This window comes from Acomys minous (assembly GCF_964271855.1).
Source record: "Acomys minous genome assembly, chromosome: 16".
Lineage (NCBI taxonomy): Eukaryota > Metazoa > Chordata > Mammalia > Rodentia > Muridae > Acomys > Acomys minous.
The window spans coordinates 18244480-18263656 of NC_140498.1; the positions used below are offsets into that span (position 1 = coordinate 18244480).

Here is a 19177-nt window from a genome sequence, read left to right on the forward strand (position 1 = left end):
ATTTTATAAGCTCCGCAGAATCAATATGGAAACAAAGCTTTAAGCATTTCACAATCTGAGTGCGCCCCCCCCAACCCCCTCGGCCCCACAAAAAGCACACATTTTAAATGTCACACAAACAGCCTATTCACGGGCACCTAGAGCTTAGATTCCGGCACTGGAAAGGGGGCTCGCTTCAGTTTAAAAATCTCAGCGGGGAAGAAAAAGCAGAATTCTGACTTGCAACTGACGAAACTCGGGAGAACGCTGAATCGAACTCTCTGTCTTGGTTCGAACTTCACTCACAACCATTTTTAGATCGGGGGGGAGGGGCGCGGGGGGAGAGCCCTCGACTCCCTTCAAAGGTGTCATCTGTGAATGAAAAGGCTAAGGATGGACGGACGGACGGACACACATATACACACACACAGAGGCACCCTGGGGCTCCTGTACCCCCACGATCCGTTCTCAGAGAGTGGAAGCAACAGCAAAGTGGAAGGAACAAAGCACTGACGTCAATTACGAGATTAAGCCGAGCTCAGGCAGCTAGCTGGAGGAGAGGCCTAAACATCAATACCCAAAGGCCGGCCATCGCGACCGCCAGGTACCAGGCCCATCCCGACCGGGAGGAACGCTTCAAGCCAGGGTCCCATTATTATTATTTTTTTTTTCACTCAAAACCCCATCGACCATCAAGGACGGAAATTACACACACACACACAAACACACACCCCTCTTTTTTCTTTCGGTGGAGGGGAGAGGGGGGTGGGGGAGGGGGGAGGTGCGCAGGATCGCGAGAAGGCAGGCGAGAACTACTTGAGAGGTGATAGCCAGAATCTGGGCCTATTTTCTCTTTAACTAGGAATGACTTGAGGCCGACTAAGGATACATTTTTCAAGGGATAAATGCGCCGAGCGAATCTATGGGAGGACGGGAGGGGAAAAAAAAAAAAGAAACGGCCAGAAGATGGGCGTCGGGAATGTTGGTTGGGAATGGGTTGGCCTCTTTTTTTTTTTTTTAATTATTTTTCTTGTTTGAAATTTATTTTGGAGAGGAAATGGGACAAGAAGACGGCGGGCGAAGCCGGATCGAGCGGACTCCCCCCTCCCCGCCCCGGCTCCCCGCCCCCCGCGGGTCTCCGCCAGCGTCAGCGGCCAGAGCCTCTCCTTCCCCGCGGCGCGGCCGCGCCTCAGCCAGACGTCAGTCATAGTCAGGTTGCTGCTCACCTCCAGTCCCCGCTCCGCTAGGCCCGAACCATCTCCCGACCGCGGCGGTGGCGGCGGCGGCGGCGGCTGCGCTCGGCCTGCACCTTCACCGGACGCGCGTTCCGGCCCGCCCAGGAGGCGGCGACCGGCTGGCCAAGGGCGAGGGGCAGCGGCGGCGGATCCGGAGGCCACGGGGAGCCGAGGCGGCGCACCTCACTCTGCGGACGCCAGGGTTCCGCCCCGCTCCATGACGGCCGAGCCGGGGACGGGTGACCGAGGCCGGGGGCGGGGGCGGGCTGACGAGGCCCTGGCACCGAGATCCCCGCCCCGTCCGCTGGGGGCGGCGGCGGCGGAGGAGGCGGCGGCGGTGGCGGCAGCGACGACTGGACTCCCGCAGCCCGGACTGTGACTGACGCAGTGGCCGCGGCCCACGTGACCGGGGCCGGGCTGCTGCGAGCGTCACGTGACCAGGCCGCGCCCCTCCCGCAGGCTGCGCGGGGGCTGCGGGCCTGCTGCGAGCAAGCGAGCGAGGCGGCGCCCACGGGGTTGGGGTGCGGGACGGCCGGGCCCCGGGGATCCTGGGAGGCAAAGCGGGGGCCGCCAGCGGGTTCCACGGGAGCCGCACCAGCATCAGGCCGGCCCGGGCCGACGGAACCTGGCTCCGGGCACACGCCCTCCTGCGCAGCCCGCTAGGGAGGCGCTCCCGGGTGGGGCGGGGAGCAGCCGGGCAGACCGGTTTTGGGGCGCAGGTGAAGGCCAGGCCCCGGGTTGTCCGAGTCCCGCAGCGCTCCGCACAGCTGGGGAGGGAAGGGTGACGTGGATGTCCGCAGCACGTCGTCCACGGCTACCTGTGACTTACTGTAGGATGATGATCGGGCCCCCTCCATCATATCAATAAACAAATAAATAAATAAAAATAAAAATAAACAAAAAGAAAACCTTGTGAAGTCGTGCGTCATGGCAGGCCTGTAGTCGCAGCACTTGGGAGACCAAGGCCAGGAGGATCGCCACGAATTCGGCCTCTGTGAGCTAAACAGTGGATTCAAGGCCGGTCTGAGCTACTAACAAAACCCTGTGCACTCATACACACACACACACATACACACACACACACTCACTTTGCAACACTCCATCACCTCCTAACACCCTGCCAGTCGGGGCAAGCTATAATTTAATTGAAATTAGTGATTAGACAGACAAGGTTTTAAGGTTTGCTGGAAGCCAGTAATGGGTACTGGGTGTACTGCAAGAAAGGTGTCCTCTTCCTGTTTATCTGAAAAACATAGAATCCTGTCATTGGTGTCACATGTCTCTTAACTGCTTTCATTATTTGATGGCACCTTATGATTCTCCACCACTAAGATTCTTAACTCATTCTTTTTCAATTAAGTTCGTAGTTTATAATCTCGCATCTTGGGAGTCTTGCTCTCAACTACCCACTGAGTTCTAGGTCACGTCTCAAAAACACTAAATGGGTCTGGTGTACTACCTCCCAGCACTCTGGAAGCAGAGATGGCAGGATCATAGAGGATCTCAAACTAAGTCTGGAATCCTAGCTACTCACCAGGCTGAGGCAGGAGGATTGCAAATTCAGCATCTTCCTAGGCTGTATAGCAAGTTGGAAGCCAACCTGGGCAAGTTAACAATGTCCTGTCTCAAAAAGAAAACAAAACAAAAAACGTTTACAGGGGGTGGGGTCGGGTGGTTCAACACAGAGTTTCTCTGTGTAGCCCTGGCAATCCGGGAACTGGCTCTATAGACCAGGCTGGAACAGAACTCACAGAGATCTGCCTGCTTCTGCCTCCTAACTGCCGTGATTAAGGGTACCCAACACTGCCTGGCCATGATTACTTTTCTTGTTGCTGTGATGAAACAACATGAGGAAAGACGACTGATTTATGATTGAGATAGTGTTAGCCAAGGAAGGTAAGGTGGTCGGAGCCTCACACTGTTGTTCACATCTGGGCAGATCAGGAAGCAGAGAGAGTAATGCTGGTGCTCAGCGACTTCCTCATTTTCCTCTTTTTGTTCACTCTGGTACCCAAGCCCATGAGAAGGTGCAACTACATTCAGTATAGTTCTTTTCCCCCTCCCCCACAAGGATGGTTCTTGTTCCTCAATCATCTCTAAAAACACCAGGCACAGACACACCTGAAGTAGCTCAAAAATGTCCCAGGCGTCAGCTTTAAATCAATGTTTTTAGTTTGGATTTCTTTGAAACAGTGTTTCACTGTGTATCCTTGGCTGTCCTGTGTAGACCAGGCTGGCCTCAAGACCTTCCTGCTTCTGCCTCCTGAGTTCTGAGAGGAGGCATTTGGCAAGCCTTAGCAAATAAGAGTGTTAAAAGAGCAACCATATTTAAGGCCTAACCTCATGTAATCTTTGAGATTAACTTTATTCCTTTCCCAGTTGTGACCTTGTAATTTCCTGAAAATCTCACAATCAGGACTCCAAACGCTGTTGATGGTTAAAACACCGTATCTGAACTGTGACCTAGTATGATAAGGATTCCTCAGGCCCTTGACTTGTAGACTGTTGTTTTAATTTTTTTTTTGGATATGAATGTCCTGCCTGTATGGATATTTGTGTACTATATGCACACCTGGTGCCCATGAAGGCCAGAAAAATGTGTCTGATCCCCTGGAACCACAGTTACAATTTTGAGCTGCCATGTAGGTGTTTGAAACCAAACCCCAGTGTTAGTGGGTTTTTTGGTTTGGTTTTTTTTTTAATGATTTTTATTTTGGGTTCCTTAAATCTCTTTCTCCTTTCACCCCAATTCTTTCCAACACCCCAACACCAGATAGGAGAGGAAGGAAGTCGGTACAGGAGGGGTTGCAGTTCCCTGGGGCAAGTCCAATCCTTCTGTCAGTCTGCCTCCAGGTTCTTCTTGTCAGCCTGCATCACCAGCAGCCAGGAGCAGCAGGGGGAAACACCAGCTGCCTCCTTTCTCCAAGCCCCCCCCCCCCCCCCCGTCTCTGGTCCCCCCTCCTTTCCTCCACCTCCATCCCCGCTCTCTCTTCTCTCCCCCTCCTTCCCTTCCCCCCCATCTGTCTGTCTCCCCCCACCATAAAGACTATGTCCCTGCATGAGGCACTTCACAGCTGACAAACATTAAGTGTCCCAGGAGGCAACTGTCAACTGTGGACAAACTGGAGCAGCCCCCATATCTCACACCTGGAATTAAAACAAAGACATGTTGACATACAAACCAAAACTTCCACAACACTTGGCAGTCCTCTACAAAGAGCAGCAAGTAATGATTAAGTCATTTCTGTAGCTCAGGTCTGTAGTTTTATCTCATCAGCCTCTACCTATTATCTAGTGCACCTCAGGAACTAACCTAAGATCTGATTAACTAAAAGAAGCAAAGTTTTTTTGAAACCCTTTAAACAATGTATCTCCAGGAACTGCTGCCACTGATAAATCACCTAAAACTGGATATGATGGGATGTGATTGTAATCCAGCACTCAGGAGGTAGACAGAGAGGCTAGGTGTTCAGGGTTAGCTCCGACTAAACTAGACTCTACTTCAAACAAACAAAAACCAATTTCTGTGTAACCCTGGCTGTCCTAGAATTAACTTGTTCTGTAGACCAGGCTGGCCTTGAACTCTGCCTTCCCAAGTGTTGCGATTAAAGGCATGTGCCACTACCACCTGGCAAGATGACTTTTTTCTTTTCTTTTTTAAGAGATTTATTTATTTATATACAATGTTCTGCCTGCATCTACATCTGCAAGCCAGAAGAAGGTACCAGATCTCATTATAGATGATTGTGAGCCACCATGTGGGTGCTGGGAATTGAACTCAGGACCTCTGGAAGAGCAGCCAGTGCTCTTAACTGCTGAGCCATCTCTCAGTATATATATATATACATATATATATATGTATATATATATATATATATATATAAAGCAGGTAGATCTCTTTGAATTTGAGGCCAGCCAGGGCTACATGGTGAGTTCCAGGTAAGCCTGGGCAACATAATGGGAATATGCCTCTAAAAAACACTTATTTAGTTGGGTGTGGTGGAGCACACTTATAATTCCAGCACTTGGGAGGCAGAGGCAGGCAGATCTCCAAAACCAACCAAACAAAACCCCATTCATTTAAAAAAAAAAAAGAATCTTGGGGGGCTGGAGAGATGGCTCAGAGGTTAAGCGTGCTGACTGCTCCTCCAGAGGTTCTGAGTTCAATTCCCAGTGACCACATGGTGGCTCACAACCATCTATAATGTGATCTCAAGCCCTCCTCGGGCTTGCAGGTGTATATACAGGCAGAGCATTGTATACATAATAATAAATAAATATTTTTTAAAAAGGATCTTGTCTCTACATAGATGATCTCAGTACTGAACTCTGCTTTATGTGACAAAATTCATGACTCTCAGCCCATGAGAGGCTTAAACAGTCTTCTCATTCCTCTGAACCCTCCAGGTCTTTCTCTCTAGGCTGAGAGCCAGCCACATCCTGTGTGGTTTTGTTTTTGTTTTCTTCTTCCTATTGCTGGCACTCTTCCATGTTTCTGATTTCTAGGAGGTGACGCGCAATCTTATCTTTAGACCATTTCTCTCCTTATCTAGCCACCAGGGTGAGAAAAATTTTCTGAAACATCCTAAAATTTTTAGAACTAATTTTTACTGTAATTACTTCTTTTCTTTGAGACTCAGTAGTGTCTCTTCTACAATTTTTTTTCTAAAAAAAACAATCAAACAAACAAAAGCTGGGCAGGTGTGGTGGCACATACCTTTAATCCCAGCAGAGGCAGAGGCAGAGGCAAGAGGATCTCTGGTCTACAGAGTTCCAGGACAGCCCTGGCTACACAGATACACTCTTTCCAGAAAAAGCAACCAAGCAAACCACGTTCCTTTTTTGTTGTTGTTAAGATTTATTTATTATTATGTATACACTGCTCTGTCTGTATGTACACCTGCAGGCCAGAAGACGGCATATCACATTACATTACATATTACATATCGTGAGCCACCATGTGGTTGCTGGGATTTGAACTCAGGACCTCTGGAAGGGCAGTCAGTGCTCTTAACCTCTGAGCCATCTCTCCAGCCCCACATTCCTTTTTTTACCGGAGACCTGCCAACACAACCCAAGTTCACACGAAGACTGTGAAGAAGGCATCAGCGTGAAGTAACTGCACAGGCCCAGGTAATGACTTCTATACAAAGAGCCGAGGAGATCATCACTGTACTGTGTGTCTCATGTAGTGTGGCTGTCCACAGCACCCCATCCTACACCCTAGCCTTGCCCCCTAGGGCACCAGCCTCCCAATCTGCCCCCCACTCAAAAGAAATTCTGAAACAAGAGAGAGGGCTGTTCACACATCTGAAGAAGCAGATTCAGAGAGGCCCTGTGAAAGCTCTATCATGTTTCAGGAGGAAGGAAGATATGAGAGATAATTATGTTCCGGAGGTTTCAGCCCTAGATCAGGAGATAACTGAGGTATATCCAGACTCAAAGGAAATGCTAAAATGACTCTGGCAGTCTCTCCTCCCTGCAGGTCATTTGGCCTACGAATGGGATGAATTTCAAAATACCCGTGGAACCGTCTGAGTCTATTCTGAGCAGGGCACGATGGTATATTTTCAATAAATCTGAGACAACTTTTAAAATACCACATTTATAGTCAGGTGTGGTGGCGCACACCTTTAATCCCAGCACTTGGGGATAGGGCAGAAGCAAGTGGATCTCTTTGAGCTCAAGGCCAGCCCGGTCTACAAAGAGAGTTCCAGGACAGCCAGAGCTACACAGAGAAACCCTGTCTCGGAAAAAAACAAAACAACAACACCAACACCAACACCAACACCAACACACACACACACACATGCGCGCGCGCGCGCGCGCGCGCGCATGTAGATGAACCTTGAAGTCAGTTCTCTCTACCATGTGGGGCCCAGGGTTGAACTCAGGTTGTCAGATTTGCTAACAAGTGCCACTGAGCCATCTTGCAGACCCAAGATTACCTATCTATCTATCTATCTATCTATCTATCTATCTATCTATCTATCATCTGTCTAGTATGTGTGCATCTGTATGCTGGTGAATTGTATAATCATAATCAGCCCTATTTTATTTTCTTGGATGGGGTTTCATTCTGTATCTCAGGAAGGTGTGGAAGTTATTATGTATTCTAGGCTTGCCTCAGATTGTGCCAATCCTCTTATCTAAGTCTGGCAAGTGTCAGAATTACAGGTCTGTATCACCATGTACTTGGGGCATGGGGCATGCTGGCTGCCAGCTTAGATAACAAACACAAACTCCAGAGCAGGAGAGATGGCTCGGCTGTTAAAGGCTTAGGCTTGCAACCAAAACACTAGGTTGGGGCTCCACATGGGGCCCTGACTCAAAATAAGAGGGCTACAAATGACACCAGCACCCTTCTTTAGTCACACAGACATGTGCTTATATCACACACACACACACACACACAAAACTACTTAAAGCCAAGTGGGAAAACCAGGGATTTTATTCAGCTAATTATATATAATATGAACAGTTCCATATAATGTGTATTGATAAATACAAAATATGATAGTTACATTTGGTATTCAGTATTACCACTGAGTAAAATGAAGTAATTTTATTAGGTGAAAACACGTCACTAATTATGATTCAAAGAAAATGTTTCCTATCAGCAAAAGTGAACTTAAAGCTGAGGAGGTATTTCATTCATACCTATAGTCTTAGTGCTCAGGAGACTGAGGCAGGGGGATTGCTGTATGAGGCCATCCTGGAGTACTTGTTGAGTAAGAGACCAGCCAGGGTCACAGCCAGGGTCATATATCAAGATCTGGCTCAAAACAAAAAACAAAAAACAAACAAACAAAAAAAACCAACCAAAAAATAAAAAAGGAGCCCAGTGTGGTGGCGCACGCCTTTAATCCCAGCACTCGGGAGGCAGAGGCAGACGTATCTCTGTAAATTCGAGGCCAGCCTGGTCTACAAAGTGAGTCCAAGACAGCCAAGGATATACAGAGAAACCTTGTCTCAAAAAAACCAAAAACAAAAAAAGACAAAGTCTCATGTAGCTCAGGCTCAGACTCACACTGTAGCTGAAGATGATCTTGAACTTCAGATCCGGCTACAGAATGCTGGCCTGGCAAGTGAGGCCAACCCCCCCCCACTCCCTGCTGACACAGTGGGCTGTAACCCAGGGCTTCCTGCATGCTAGATTAGCACCCCCCCAACTAAGCTACGTGACCAGCATGATAGGTTTATAAGCATGTATTAATTATATACAATGATGGGCTTCATTATGACATTTTCATTCCTGGATATATTTTAATCCACATTCCTTTGTCCCCACTCCTCTCATGAACTGCTTTTCTCTTCCCAACCAGTCCCCTCTACCTTTCATGGCCTTTTTGGGTGGTGCCGGGAAAACCTGGTGAGTTTGATTTAGTGTTGCTGACAGGAGCATGGGTGAGTGGTGAGTTTAATTTAGTGTTGCTTACAGGAGCATGGCTGAGTGGTTATTCACAGAAGCATAGACAACTTCCGCATTTCACTTTTGAAATAGTTTTACATACAAAAATAAACCACCAGATATCTACTATTAATCCATGGCCATACAACGCTGAGGGCCTGAGAACGTCTCTTGCCTGGAAGAAAAACTTCCAGCTCTCTTAGATTCTTATCAGCACATAATACATGGACGAGTGATCAACTCCAAGTAAAAACCGGGTGGGAGGAGATGGAGAGATGGCTCCGAGGCTAGGAGTCACATGGAAGTTAAAGGTTCTTGATTTTGTACATGAGCAGTAGGCTGGACATAAAACAAACAGGAAACCTCTTGAGTAACAGAGTAAAGAGACATAAACCAGCCGGCTAGCGATGGGCAATCACAGGAGCGAAATGGTGGCTAAGGGGTTAATAAGTGCATATCACTGCATGTGACGTATTCCCACTTAGGTATGGTGGAAATAGCGCTCTTTGGAATCACATCATTATGTTCAGTCCCAGAATCAAAAGCAAAGCAAAGCAAAACAAAAACAAACTGGGGTAAAGGCTCAGTTGACGATTACTGTCCACTCTTCCAGATGCTCTAGGCTCAGTCTCCAGCACCCAGAGCAGGTAGCTCATCCTCACCTGCAACTCCAGCACCAGGGTTATCTGAAGCGAGGGCACCGGCATTTAGTGGAGATGCACACACCTATACATAATTAAGAAGAATAAAGACAAAAATCTTTACAAATTGGGTGAGCGAGCCTTAATCATGTAGCTAAATGGATTCTTCCTGGTTCTGTGAGACAAGGTCTTATGTAGCCTACTCTCCCACCTCCTTTATGCCGAAAGCAGGCAGGCTGTGTGCACCATAGTGGGGGCTTTGAAAAGAAGCCTGCAGGGTGTGTACAGCATGGACGTATTTTTCTTTTGACTGATGAGCGGCGTATACAGCAACTCAACAGTCCTGTTATTCAAACTGAGTGGCTGCTTCAATGGCATTCGTTACCTCAGCGAAAAGCTTTACAATCTTTTGATTCAGAGACTGAACTCCTTAAAAACATGATCACATCTTCAGCAAAAGCTAATTTCCACAATTGTTTAGTATTCAAAAAACAGAGGGGTGGGGCTGGGGTGTTAGCCTAAGAATCTCAGATCTCACATTATACCCTAGCCAAGGAGCGGAAGTCACCCAAGTGTCCATCAGTGGGTAAATGAATGACCAAAGAATGCTACACAATACAACACTGTTGTTTAACCTTAAAAGGGGAAGAAGCTTGACCTGTGCCACCACATGGGGGAAAGTGAAGACATTTATGCTAAGTGAGATGAACCAGTCACAAAAGGGCCGGCTGCTGTATCCTTCCACTTACTAAGGCAGCAAGGTGGCCATTGTGCAGAAACCGAAAGCAGGTTAATTGCTGTGGTAGCTGGAAGAGACAGGTACGGAGGTGCAGCTTTGCAAAATGGAAAGCTCTGCTAAGACAGTGGAGTTCGTGGAGGCCACGGAGTTGGCTTCACGGTGAGATGAATAGCTTCATACAGCTGACTCGCACATGTGAAAAAGGAGGGGAAAGGAGTGAAGCCAGCATCAAGGATGCAGCTCCCTGGGGAAGCCATAGCATCCTATGTCCAAGGACCACAGTATGATCCCCAGTGCCACAAAACAACAAAAGCACAGCAAAAGATGAACAGAGGCCAGGCATGGTGGCACACACCTTTAATCCCAGCACTCGGAAGGCAGAGGCAAGTGGATCTCTGGGAGTTCGAGGCCAGCCTGGTCTACAAAGGCAATCCAGGGCAGCCAAGACTACACAGAGAAACCCTGTCTCAAAAAACAAACAAAAAAAAGATGAACTGGGTCTACTTTATGCTTATTCTGCTCCAACAAATGAAAGTCACAAACAGGGCAGGGTGGTACAGTCCTGTATCCCATAGCTTGGAAGGCAGAGGCAGGTAGATCAGGAGTTCAAGGTCACTTCCTGCCACATAGCAAGTTTGAAGGCAGCCTAGGGTACACTGTGTGGTGGTTTGAATGAGAATGGCCTACGTAGGCTCTTATTTTCCACCTCAGGGCTGGTGCATAGGGCTCATTGGGTGAAGATGCTTGCTGCAGAAGCCTGGAGACCCAAGTTCCAATCCCAGAACCCACAGAAGGTTGGGTGGGACAAGGCGATCAACTCCTCAAAGTTGTTCTGATTCCTACATGCATAATGTGGCATTCAGGCCCATATACATATACATAATGTACATGCTGATAAGAAAGAAAATGTAAAATGCCCCCTTCCCTGGCCTTAAGTGCAAACAATCCCAGTAATAATTTACAGATGTTGAGCCATCACACTGTTGTATGGTAGACAAAGCAGGGTGTATTCAGCCTTCCCTCTTTTGTTTATTTTGTTTGTGAGGCAGGGTCTCCTGCAGCTCATGTTGGCCTCGGCCTTGCTATGTAGCCAAGGGTGGCCTTGAACTCCTGATCCTCCTGCCTCTACCTCCCAACTGTTGGGATTAACAGGTATGTACTTTCTGGCACAAAGTGCAAGTCTCTCTGAAAAGAGATCCTGGAATTAAAAGACTACTGTCCATCCTACTGTTAATAACAGGCGACGAAGCCTCTCTTTATACCTTCGCACAGGTATTGTTCCATCCACAGTAATCCGAGAGGCTAACTCTTCAGTCGTGGCACACTCAACATTTTCTTTGTGCAAACACCCGAGTGGTTCTGGTAGCATCATCTATCAATTTATTAAGTTGATGATAGATCAATAAAAAAAAAATTAGTCACAAACTACAGCTCGGTTTGGAAAGCACTTGCCTAGAATTGGGGGGAAAAAACCCTGGGCACTTGAATGCTCAGAAGGCAGAAGGATCAGAAGTTCAAGGTCATCTTCTGTCATGATACATGGGACCAATTCTTTTTTTTTCCCCTTTGGTTTCACTGTGTAGCCTTGGCTGTCTTGGATTCGCTTTGTTGACCAGGCTGACCTCAAACTCACAGCAATTCACCTGCCTCTGCCTCCCGAGTGCTGGGATTAGAGGCATGAACCACCACGCCCTGCTAGGGACCGATTCTTTTTTAAAAAAAAAGAAAAAGAAAGAAAGAAAGAAAGAAAAGAAAAGCTATTTCAATTACCTACAATGATGAGGCGAGAGTACACATTATAATACCAGCACTTTCGAGGAAGAGGCAGGCAGATCTGTTAGTTCAAGGCCAGCCTGGTCTACAAAGAAGTCCAGGGTAGCCAAGATTATACAGACAAACTCTGTCTCAAAAAACCAAAAAGAAAGAAAGCCGGGCAGTGGTGGCACACACCTTTAATCCCAGCACTCAGGAGGCAGAGGCAGGTGGATCGCTGTGAGTTCGAGGCTAGCCTGGTCTACAAAGGCAATCCAGGACAGCCAAGGCTATACAGACAAACTCTGTCTTGAAAAACTAAAAAAAAAAAAAAAGAAAAAGAAAAGAAAACAAAAGAAAAGAAAAGAAATAAATTATTATTCTTTTGGACTTGGCCTGCCTGGAATAAGACATACCATGTCTGGACATGTATTTTTTAACTGTTGCAATCCAACCTGATTTAATGATTAACTTTCCATCAGTAAATGGCTATTACTGTTTGGCTAAGAAATGAGTCATTCAGAAACTTACTGTGGTGTATGTACATCTGTCATCTCAGGACTTGATAGGCTGAGGCAGGAAGATAAGAGTTTGAGGATGCCCTGGACTGCATCATGAGTTCAAGGGTAGCCTGGGCTACATAAGACTTCCTCCTCAAAAAAGAGGAGGAAGAAAGGAGAGAAAGTTAGCCACCTTTTCTTTTGTTTTGTAAGGAAATTCAGTTATGATGCGATATTCCACAAGAATTTACAGGTGTCATATGATTCAGTCACACTTCCGTCTGCAGCATCCTATTGGTTGTGTAAGTGAGTCATATTTGATGTGAGAGAGGACAGGAAGTGTCAAGGGGCGGGATCACCAAAGGCTATCTACCACAAGACCCAAGGAAGAAAATGCAGTTGTGTGCCTGTGTGTGGTAGGGGTTCTCTGTGTAATAACCTTGGCTGTCCTAGACTTTGTAGACCAGGCTGCCCTCGAACACAGATATCCACCTGCCTCTGCCTCTGCCTCTGCCTCTCAAGTGCTAGGATGAAAGGTGTGTGTCACCACGCCCAGCCAGAGTGTGCTTTAAGAGACCTTTGCTCCAGTCTAGTCACATAGATTAGTGCTGATTCAATTATGAGGATTACACAAGATAACGTAAGCCTGGAAAAGAATCACCTTGGCAGCATTTTTCTCTCATGCCCTTAGAATGATTTGAAGCTATTACACAGAGGCAGGGAACCTATCTATAAACAACAGTAACTTTTACATTGATTCAATTTATTTACTTATCTACGTGTACGCCCTATGTATATGCACACCCTATGTACATTATTACTTCCAATTCAAAGTTTATTTCCTCTTAGTATATGTAATTAGGTATTTAACTTTATTTTTTTTTGTTGTTGTTTTTTGTTTTTTCGAGACAGGGTTTCTCACTCTATAGACCAGGTTGGCCTCGAACTCACAGCGATCCACCTGCCTCTGCCTCCCAAGTGCTGGGATTAAAGGCATGCACCACCACGCCCAGCTAACTTTTATTTTTTTAAAGATTTATTTATTATGTATATAGTATGCATCAGATCACATTATAGATGGTTGTCAGCCACCATATGGTTGCTGGGAATTGAACTCAGGACCTCTGGAAGAGCAGTCAGTGCTCTCAACCACTGAGCCATCTCTCCAGAGTCCAAAGCCACTTTTAATAAATGTAGTTCTCGTGGTTAAGGTTTTAAAGTACAATTGAGTTTAATATAGGTTAGTACCTGTCTTTCAGGTCTTTTCCAGGGCCAAGTATAGTGAGTGGCCTATCGCTGTGGTCCCAGCTACTTGAGAGAGTGAGGAGTGAGAATCATTTGTGAGAATCTATCAGTTCAAGATTGTAGTAGGTAACACTGAGAGACCTCTGCTAAGAAAAACAAAATTCAGGCATGGCGACATGGGCCTTTGATCCCAGCACTGGGGAGGCAGAAGCAGGGGGATCTGAGCTGGAGGCCAGTCTGGTCTACAGAGTGAGTTCCAAGACAGCCAAAACTATACACAGAGAGACAGTCTCGAAAAACCAAAAAACCAAAACCCAAAAAAAAACCCTTGAATGATTTGTACTGTCATTTAAGAACCAGTAAAGCTGTTAGCAGTACCATTCCCGCAGCTTCCCTTTAACATCTGTGGGATCTGTAGTAATGCTACTGTTATCCCCGATGTGGGTAATTTGTATCTTTCTCTGTCCCCACCCCCAGACAGGGTTTCTCCTTGTAGTCTTGGTAATTTGTATCTTTCTCCCCTTCACCCCAAGACAGGGTTTCTCTATGTAGCCTTGGCTGGCCTAGTCTTGGCTGGCCTCGAAGTCAACAGCGATCTGCCTGCCTCTGCCTCGACTCCTGTGTGCTGGGATTAAAGGCGTGGACCACCACGTCTGCCTGTATCTTCTCTTACTTTTACTGAGCATTTTAGCTGTGCTGATCGGTTTTTATTAATCTCATAAAAACAACTTTGGATTTGACTTTTCCTTTCTTCTTCTTTTGAGAAAAGCTCACAATGTAGCCTAGGCTGGTGTCTCGCCTACCTGTAATAGCCCTGGCTGTCCTGGAACTCCCTCTGTAGACCAAGCTGGTCTCAAACACACAGAGATCCACCTCCTGAGTGCTGGCATTTAAGGGAAGAACTACCACCACTTGGTCAAGGATGGTCTTCAAAGCCAAGGATGACCTTGAACTTCTGACCCTCCTCTTTCTTTCAGGGTGCTGAGATATAACAGGTTTGCTTCACCAATTTGGTGAATGCAATGCTGGAACTTGAACCCAGGGCCTGCAGCATGCTAGACACACTCTACCAAGCAGATTCCCTGCGATGTGCGTGCAGAGCCCAGTGTCCTCCTCCATCTCTCCAGCTGTTCCTCTGAGGCACGGATTCTTCCTGAATCTGAGCAGAGGCTTAGGCTGGAAGCCAGCAGGCCCCTGTGAGCTCCCTCTATCTGCACCCTCCCCCAAGCTAGGCTTCCAGGTGTTTGCAGGAACACAGGTGGCTTGTTATGTGGGTGCCAGGATCAGAAGCCCCAGTCCTCATGACCTTGGAAAGTACTCTTAACTGATGAGCTCTCTCTCTCCAAGTCCTCAATTTAACTGATTTCTATTTCATTAATTTTTTTGAGACAGGGTCTCACTGTGTAGACCAGGCTGGCCTTGAACTCTGAGATCCACCTGTCTCTGCCTCCCAAGTGCTGGGATTAAAGTCATGGGCCACCACACCCGGCCTTAATTCAATGTTATTCCTTCCTTCCTTATGCTTCTTCAGGGATTTATTTTCCTAATTTCTAAAAATACAAACTGAAGTTATTTGTTCTAGATATCCCCCTCCCCACCTACAATTTAGGGTCACAGCTACTTAAGGTTGCTTCCATCTTTCACACAGGAGGATGTGGGTTCCCTTATCAAAAAATAACCAAAGTCGGGCTGGAGAGATAGCTCAGTGGTTAAGAGCACCGCCTGCTCTTCCAGAGGTCCTGAGTTCAATTCCCAGCAACCACATGGTGGCTCACAACCATCTAAAATGTAATCTGGTACCCTTTCCCACAGATAAAACACTCATATGCAGTAAATAAAATAAATATTTTAAAAAAAAATAACCAAAGTCAAAAGTGAAATGTAGGGGAAGTGTCACCAATGTACTGCTTTACTGACATTCCACGAATACTGACATATTTAGTTTTCATATTCCATTAGTTAAAATAACTTTTTAAGCTGGGTGTAGGGTCAAATGCTATTAATTCTAGCACATGAAAGAGTGGAGTAGAGTGAGAGGACAGGGCTGGGCTACATAGTGAAACCTTGCTACAAAAAACCTGACCGCTTCATTAAACAAACGACCTTGTTGAGTCCTTGCTATGGTCTCCCCACGTACATCTAATTTGATATGATATATTCGAAATTATTCTTTTTTTTTTTCTTTTCTTTTTCTTTTTTTTGAGACAGGGTCTCTCTGTCTAGCCTTGGCTGTCCTAGACTCACTTTGTAGACCAGGCTGGCCTCAAACTCACAGAGATCCACCTGCCTCTTCCTCTGCCTCCAAAGTTAAAGGAGTGTGGTCCACCACCACCACCAAACCAAAAAAAAAAAAAAAAAAAAAAAAAAAGGAGTGTGGCATCACACATGGCCTGAATTATTTTTAAATTTTTTTTTTTTTATTTCTGAGCATTCGTGTAAGGGTGTCAGATCCCTCAGAAGTGGAATTACAGACAGTTGTGAGCTGCCATGTAGGTGCTGGGACTTGAACCCAGGTCCTTTGGAAGAGCAACACAGCACTCTTAACTACTGAGCCATCTCTCCAGCCCCGTATTCTGAATTCTTGATCCTCCTGCCTCCGTCTCCAGTGTGCTGGCATTATTATAGGCTTGCACAGAAGGGTATGGTAGCACAACTCTTTTAATCCTAGCACTCAGGAAGCAAAGGCAGGAGGATTTCTGAGTTGGGGGTGAGCCTAATCTATATAGTGAGATCGTGTCTCAAAACAAAAAACAAAACAAATAAAACAAAGACAAGTGTAGAAAAGATAAGGCTACCACCAGGCTGTAAAGTAAATGAATGAATGAGTAAATAAATAAATAAATAAATAAATAAATAAAAAACAGGCAGCCAGGCGTGGTGGCGCACACCTTTAATCCCAGCACTCGGGAGGCAGAGGCAGGTGGATCGTTGTGAGTTCGAGGCCAGCCTGGTCTACAGAGTGAGTCCAGGATGGCCAAGGCTACACAGAGAAACCTTGTCTCGAACCGCCCCCCAAAATAAAGTAAAATAAAATAAAAAACAGGCATCCACCATACTGCCCACCATATGTGCAGCTGAGAATCAAACCTCAACTTTCCTGCATGCTAACCAAACACTCAGCTGGGTTGAGCTATGTTCCCTGCTCCCAAATCAAGATTGTTGAACAAATGATACCTCTTTTCTAAAAAGTGTAAGGCCACAGAATAATGTGGCTTAACTTCACATTATAGTACGTTATAATTTACTTTTTAAAATATCTACGGTATTTCTCTATCCTTGTTAAACTGTACACGTTATATCAACATGCCATCTTCTCCCTCATTCTTCATGTTGATGAAGTCTGGTAGGATCAATTGCCATAGAAACGGTCCCACAGAAACCGTAAGAAACAGAGCTGGGATGCGGCTCAGTGGCCTTGGGATCCTTTTTTTTTGGGGTTTTCCAGACAGGGTTTCTCTGTGTAGCCTTGGCTGTCCTGGACTCACTTTGTAGACCAGGCTGGCCTCGAACTCACAGCGATCCGCCTGCCTCTGCCTCCCAAGTGCTGGGATTAAAGGCATGAGCCACCACGCCCGGCCTTGGGATCCATTTTTTAATTTTTTTATTTTTGGCCTTAGGTTCTAACCCTAATACTGGGGAGAAAAATTATAAAATGCAATTGTTATGAAAGCTTAAATTCTTTTTGGGGGGGCAGGGTTCTCTATGTAGCCTTGGCTATCTTGGGCTCACTTTTTAGACCAGGCTGGCCCCAAACTCACAGAAATCTGCCTGCTTCTGCCTCCCAAGTGCTGGGATTACAGGTGTGCACCACCATGACCAGCTCAGTCACTTAAAAAAAAATTTATTTATTATGTATATAGTGTTCTGCCTGCATGTACACCTGCAGGCAAGAAGAGGGCATCATAACACATTATAGATGGTTGTGAGCTACCATGTGGTTTCTAGGAATTGAACTCAAGACCTCTGGAAGAATAGTCAGTGCTCTTTACTTCTGAGCCATCTCAGCCCCAAGCTCAGTCACCTTTTGGTTTTTCGAGACACGGTTTCTCTGTGTAGCCTTGGCTGTCCTGGACTCTCTTTGTAGACCAGGCTAGCCTCGAACTCACAGCGAACCACCAGCCTCTGCCGAGTGCTGGGATTAAAGGCGTGTGCCACTATGCCCCACTCACTTTTTTTTTTTAAAGATTTATTTATGTATTAAGTATACAGTGTTTTGCCTGTACACCAGAAGAGGACACCAGATCTCAGATAGTTGTGAGCCATCATGTGTTTCCTGGGAATTAAACTCAGGACCTTTGGAAGAACTCTTAACCTCTGAGCCATCTCCACCCCCAGCCCCCATACCCAGCAACCCCCCAGGTCCTTATTGACTTCTTCATGAACAGAACTGAGTATTTTATTATTTAGGAGTACAGAGAGTCCTCTATACTGGCCCCTCCTGGGACCTACACAGCAGTGATGTATGTGTTTCTGCTAACAAAAAGACAGCAACGGAAGAGCCCATGTGTGCCAGCACCATGGTAACCCCAGCTGTGCTCTTTACTCATGCTGATGGACTTGTAGTATTGGGCATAACCTCAGTGTGTGATGTTGGGTGTAAACTCAGTGCTCTACTGCACACCTTTCGGGTTAGCATGTCTCCCAGTTTAGCATCCATGAGGTTTTTGTTTTTGTTTGTTTGTTTGTTTGTTTTTTGAGTCTTGGCTGAAGAACCAAACATCTCAGGAAGGCTCCTGGGAGATTTTGAGGCACCGGTCTCATATGACCAAGACCGGCATCCAGTTGCCTGTGTAGCTGAGGATTACCTTGAGCTCAACCTTCTTCCTTCACCTCTGGTGCTCATTCCTGACGTTCTTATTTTTACGAGTGTGTGTGTATGCGCATGCGCACACACACACGTGTGTGGGTCCTTTTGGAGGCCAGAGAACTCGAACTAGAGTTACTGATCCACAAAGTGAGTCCAGGACAGGCAGAGCTATTACAAAGAGAAACCCTGTCTCGAAAAAAGTGTGCTTAAGTGCTGAGCTAGCTCTTTAGCCCCTGGTTGCTTTATAGTTAAAAGCTTGCTTTTTAAGGGCTGAGTCAGTAAAATGTTTGCTGTACAAGCATGACGACCTGAGTTTAGTCCCCAGCACCCACCTAACAGCAAGGCATGGTCACCTTGTCTGTAACTCCAGCATCGGGAGGGACTGAGGTAGGCAGATTCCTGGCACTCACTGGCCAGCCACTGTAGCCTGTCAGTGAGCTTCAGATTCAGCGTCAGTCTGTCCTAAGTGAGGCGGTGAGCAGAGCAGTTTAAGACAACATGTGACACTGACTTCTGGCCTACACACACAGGATCGTGTGCATACAAATAAGAACTTGGCTGGGTGTGGTGGTGCACGCCTTTAATCCCAGCACTCGGGAAGCAGAGGCAGGCGGATCACTGTGAGTTTGAGGCCAGCCTGGTCTACAAAGTGAGTTCAGGACAGCCAAGGCTACACAGAGAAACCCTGTCTCGAAAAACAACAAAAAACAAAAAAACAAAACAAAAAAAAAAGAACTTAAAGCAAGGCGGTGGTGGCGCATGCCTTTAATTCCAGCACTCGGGAGGCAGAGGCAGGTGGGTCGCTGTGAATTCGAGGACAGACTGGTCAACAAAGTGAGTCCAGGACAGCCAAGGCTACATAAGGGAA

At 46.6% G+C, this 19177-nt stretch overlaps 1 protein-coding gene across 2 annotated transcripts in view; it reads right to left on the reverse strand.

Moving 5' to 3' along the window:
• The window catches only part of AFF4 (ALF transcription elongation factor 4), a 72340-nt gene extending 70994 nt beyond the window's left edge, over window positions 1–1346 (reverse strand). For both annotated transcript variants that reach the window (XM_084762418.1, XM_084762416.1), the window contains exon 1: window positions 1206–1346. The gene's annotated coding sequence lies outside the window, so the exon portion shown is untranslated. The remainder of the gene's footprint in view (window positions 1–1205) is intronic.
• Window positions 1347–19177: the final 17831 nt, after the last annotated feature.